Consider the following 6,108-nt stretch of genomic DNA (forward strand, 5'->3'; position numbering starts at 1 on the left):
TGTTCCAGTTGATGTAGAAAAAAACAAAATTCGACAAATATCGTGAGGCACGAGAATTTTCCCGCAATCCATGGGGTAGGTTTTACTAAAAATGATCATGTCTTAAATTATAAAACGTTTTGTAATTTAACACATGATCATTTTCAGTAGGGGGGTCATTGAAACTAGTTATTAGTATTTTTCAACAGACTTAGGAAACTTTTATGAACCCAACAAAGTATCCATATCTACTGATGAATATTACAATATAAATTACTCTTTTACTGGTCTGGAGACTCACTAAATAACTTTATCATAAACAAACTTTTGGCTTGAAAACTAATCGCATGGTCTGTACACCTGCAAATCCGTTACCACGTCCTTAAGTGAATATTGTTACACGTGAGCAGTTGATTACTCATTATTCTTTCGACGATCGGAAAGGTATACTGAAACTATAATACGTAATGCAAACTCAGGAGTAAGTATTACGGACTGTAAATGGTGCTAGACTCGAAAAGATCGACATTGTATCGTTGACTTCTAAATTATATACAACACGAGTATACGCGTAACGTAATTATATTTATTATTTATATTTCAAATTTAAAATAATAAAGTTTAGGGCGAGCGTGACCGTACGAAGGAGATACTGAATTATAGACATTATAATTAGCGGTCTATTATATGACACACTCACAAGTGAACTATAAACTGTTATCAACCGATATATAGACGTTTAAAATAATAATCAAACACATAGTATCGTAGGATTCGAAGTTAGGTTAAATAATAACTAAATCTTCTACAAAGTAAAGTTAACTCTCAAAGATTTGGACATGAACTCATTGCATTCGCGCTTTGCGAATATCAAAAGATTGCAGGTACGATCTTGAATGCTCTAAATCATCGAACGACATTTATATCTCAAATCGATTTACTCCTTCATCGTGTACCAGTTTTTTATGTCAGACTAACAGTATGAAAAAACAGCTGGTTAATCGATACATGGGTGCATATTCCAATCCCTTAATGATTCCGATTTTTAATACGGTGCAGTTCCTGTTAATATCTTGCGACATGCCATAATTTTCGAAACTCGCGTCCAATACGATCGGAAATATAATTGCGTATGCCAGAAAAAAAGTGTAAGCGCTTCTTCAATAGTCAAGATACGCATCAAGTTTTTTTAAACAAGAACCAATGAACGTAAGATGATACTCGAAGTAATGGGTTCAATGGCGTACGATGGCGGTCAGTCGATTAAGCAGATGTGAACGAAAAAATGGAACTGCAGAGGCATGAAATATAGCCAATACAATTTTTGTGGTTTGACAAAATAAATTGTATTCAATCATATTTGTTCTCGTAAACACTTGTGAACTACCCAAACCTTCATTTACACTTAAAGAAAAAAACGGAGGTAATTGTTACATGATTACCCCAGAAAATGAAAATCAAAGGACAAAGTCTGAACAATGTGTGCGTTTTGGCTTGGCTCGGTCCAGTAGTTTTCAAGTTATTTACGCGAGATTGAGATATAGTATATTTTGTGCACCGGTTATAAAAAGGTCGATTTTCGGTAAGTGACCACCGTCCGTAAGGTGCGACATTTATGAACAGTGAGATAATAGTGCATGAAAGAATTTATTCCAGCACTTTTTAAAATCTCGAAAATTTTCGCAAAGAATGCAAAGGGGTTAGCCTTACTTTTTCTTCATTTTTGGAGCCGAAAATTTATGGTCCCAGATTCGATCTAAACGACCGTTTCCTGACTAATTGGACCCCCAGGAACTCAGAAAACGCAGCGAAAAAGGCGTCGGATCAACAAGAGAGGAAATACGAAGAAAAAAGCACTTGCTGAAAAATGTCGAAAATACTGGTTCTCGTTTTTCGCCTGTAACTTATGATGCGTTGATCGCAGCGTAAGGGGTTCGGTGGGTTTCAAAATTTCAAAAAATCGAATTTTTTTTTTTTTGCTTATCTTATAATTGAATATGTTGAGAATATTCCTTTAAAATTTTAAACGATCCGAGTCATATTCTAAGAGATATAGCCTTTGGATGTTTCACCCATCAGGCTATAACCGAGCGCGACGCAGGTATATGGAGGTAGGTATATCGAGGCAGCTGCTTAGCTATTGTTCGTTTGTCGTCTTTATCCCTTGTTTTTCGCTTACCTTTTCTCCTTTCTTTCCCTTTCTATGGTCACATTGAATTAGTTATTTAACCTATTTTAGTACTGGAATTTAGTTGAATGTTGTCAGTCGAACTGCAAGGTTGCTTGAAGTTATAAGTATTCGTTGTGAATTTTATCGAGGTTATTATAAATTTTGTGAAAAATGCATAAAGTTACAAGATCTGATCAAGCATCGGGTGCTCAGAGAAAAGATAGACCCAAAAAAAAGACAATCTTTCAACCCTAAGAGTGCAGAGGTAGACGAGATATCTTTCACCAGCACGTCTGCGAAAAAACTGAGGAGTCAAGACGAAATACACGTGTCAGAAGACGGTACTCTTGAGTATGTCATTATAGACGTTTTTTTAGTATTTTCAACACTATCAACTTTAGTGAAGTGCGGTAATATAATAAATGAAAATGGACAGGACAAAGTGTGTAATGGTAAAGTTGATTTTAAACAGTGTGTGAAATTTGGTCTTGGATTTAAAATTTAGGTGGAATGCGAAAATTGTATGCCGAGAGAAATTTCATCATGCCGAAAAATTGGTAGATCATACGAAATAAATCGCAAGTTTATTTTTGTGATGCGAATACTAGGCTTAGGACTTGCCGGATGTAAAAAATTCTGTGGTTTGATGGATATAAGTTCCTCATTCTTGAATGCATCAACGTACAATTTTTATGTTGATAAAATACATGAGTGCGTCATAACTGTTGCCGAATCAATTTTGTTGTCTGCTGCAAATCAAGAAAAAAAATTAACGTGTGATGAGAATAATGTTGAAGATACGACAGATGTTACCGTGCCAGGATCAAAAATAGTCGACATTGCTGCATATGTCGCTGCCGGTACTTATAATGAAGGAATCGCAGCATTATTACTGTTTATGCACGGGATGGATTTAAAACTTGGCCGAAATAGCCACGAGTACGCGCAAAAAGAGGATGAAAGCCGCATACTTGCAGCAGAAAAAAAAGCTGACGCTGAGACTAGAGAAGCAAGAGTTCGTCGCAGACAAGAGCAAAAAGATGTTCTGGATATTTCCACTGCAGCAGGCACTTTATTATATAGTGCTGGAATCGATGACTCTATGTGAGTTAAAAAAAGAACTTTTTTTGTACATGTTATTTGAATGTAAATCTTCAATCGCGTTTTGTCTCGAAACTACATTTTTGAAATCGGTGGTCACGATTTCTCGGAAACTTATGAACCGATCTCTTTCAAATTTTGCACACTTCTTCAAAATAACATTATCTCGTGCTTGAACGATGGAATTTTTTTTTTCTATTCCAAGTAATTTTTCAAGGCCATGAAGGGTGCAAATTTTACTCAAAATAAGGGTTTTTTGTTTTCAACGCCGCCAAAAATGTAATTTTTTTTTTTTTTTTTCCTTCGTCCAAGCACGAGTTTTTAACATATACTAACAGAAAATTTTTGGTTTTTGCATTCCAGATGAATCTGTCGTGAGTTATCGTGACTACGCTGAGAGAACTTTTTTTTGCGGGGTCATAGCAGACGACGTGTCCACGCCTTAATTTTCAATATTTTTCAATGAAAATTTCACAAACTACTAATGAAATATAAATCTTATATGTGTGGAACTGATGGAATGAAATATTCTGTTGATTAAATAAAAAAAAAATCATAAAAACGTACCTATTTTGAGCTTTTGAAACCCACCTAACCCCGTAATGAGACTGCGCCGGAAATTTTTGGTCCCAAAGTCAATCTAAAAGACCGTTTCCTGACTGATTGGACCCCCCGGAACTCGGAAAACGCAGCGAAAAAGGCGTCGGATGAACAGGAGAGGAAATACGAAGGGAAAAGCACCTGCTCAACAATGTCGAAAACACTGGTTCTCGTTTCTTGCCTGTAACTTTTTATCCGCTGCTCGCAGCGTATCGGGACTGCGCTTAATCGATTTGTCTCGCAAAATTGCGTCCGAATAGTGCCAGAAAAAATTCATTCCAGCACTTTTCAAATATTAATCGTCACGTAATATTTTTGATGTGTTCTGATACTGAAAATATTTATTGCTATTCCAGGTACAACCCGAGGTGGTTATCGGTGGTAGTTCGAGGTGGTTGGCGATTGTTGGTGGTGGTCGGAGGTGGACGAGGAGGAGGACGAACTGAACTGAGTCTCAAAGCCCTGTTGACATAAAAGCAGCTATTTGATAGAAATTATAGTTTATAGTTTACACAGCCCATTGCATGATATTTCATTACAAATACATATGTTTCAATGTATTTAGGAATAATTTATCAAATAAACGATAAAATTGATGCACCGGATCATCGTCGACTTTAACTTTTGAAATGTCCTACCATTTCCGAACACCTCCAACCATCCTATTTACCTACATTACCAGATTAGCTATGATATGAAAAGAGAAGATTTATTCATTTCGAAATGGGATTCTATTCGACGCGCGCTCGACGTATTCCATGACATTAGTATTCATAATTATTCCAACAACTTTTCATTTGCTCTCTCGATCTTGAATTTTCATAGGCATAGAATCGAAACGTTGTTTTAGCTGGTCGCAAGTGAAGTATCCGCGTTGGGTGGAGGAGCAGAATTGTTTTTCGAAAAGTATTCGGATGGAAAAAAATTCAGAGTAACTGTAATACATCACGGATGCGCCAATTTTGATTAAGATGAAACGGATGCTTCGTATATGAGACGGTATTTAACGCTGCGTAGTGATTTAAAGACCTAGAAAGGTGATAGGGAGAGAAAGAACGACGCTTCTTAACATTTCGAGTGTATTTTAACACACATTTGAAAGATACGAGCGAAATTTTTCATCATCCAACTGTCGCAGAACGGCAGCGTTATTAGCCGAGCCGTTCACTGAAGAGAATATCTTCAATCAACGGCTGACCATCGAAGGGCCTGGCCGCTTCAGTCTGGAATCGGCAGAAGAGATGAAGTGTGTACACCATACATCATACATCATACATCATACATCATACATCATCATACATAGTATCAAAGGTCGGAACCAAAGTTCGGATGTCGGATGTTCAGAAAGTGACGTCACCAATTCAAAATCAGCTAGCCGAATTTCTCAGTCGGGAAACAACCGCGCAGTAGAGCGGACGTATGAGAGTCGCGCTCCGCAAATTTCGAGTATCGGGTTCTCAACCTCCCGGATCCCGCGCTTCGGGTCCGCTACCCGGTGAAACTCGACTTCCAGGATAAGCGCTCCGTGGTTCCTGGTTCACGTTTACAATAAATTATTTCAATTCGTTTTTCGCGCAACCCCAAATTCGGTAGCTGTCAGTCCGCTAATAAAATTTCTCGACTTCCAGGATAAGCGCTCCGTGGTTCCTGGTTCACGTTTACAATAAATTATTTCAATTCGTTTTTCGCGCAACCCCAAATTCGGTAGCTGTCAGTCCGGTAATAAAATTTCTCGACTTCCAGGATAAGCGCTCCGTGGTTCCTGGTTCACGTTTACAATAAATTATTTCAATTCGTTTTTCGCGCAACCCCAAATTCGGTAGCTGTCAGTCCGCTAATAAAATTTCTCGACTTCCAGGATAAGCGCTCCGTGGTTCCTGGTTCACGTTTACAATAAATTATTTCAATTCGTTTTTCGCGCAACCCCAAATTCGGTAGCTGTCAGTCCGGTAATAAAATTTCTCGACTTCCAGGATAAGCGCTCCGTGGTTCCTGGTTCACGTTTACAATAAATTATTTCAATTCGTTTTTCGCGCAACCCCAAATTCGGTAGCTGTCAGTCCGCTAATAAAATTTCTCGACTTCCAGGATAAGCGCTCCGTGGTTCCTGGTTCACGTTTACAATAAATTATTTCAATTCGTTTTTCGCGCAACCCCAAATTCGGTAGCTGTCAGTCCGCTAATAAAATTTCTCGACTTCCAGGATAAGCGCTCCGTGGTTCCTGGTTCACGTTTACAATAAATTATTTCAATTCGTT

This window comes from Neodiprion lecontei, chromosome 4 (assembly GCF_021901455.1).
Source record: "Neodiprion lecontei isolate iyNeoLeco1 chromosome 4, iyNeoLeco1.1, whole genome shotgun sequence".
In the NCBI taxonomy this organism is placed as follows: domain Eukaryota; kingdom Metazoa; phylum Arthropoda; class Insecta; order Hymenoptera; family Diprionidae; genus Neodiprion; species Neodiprion lecontei.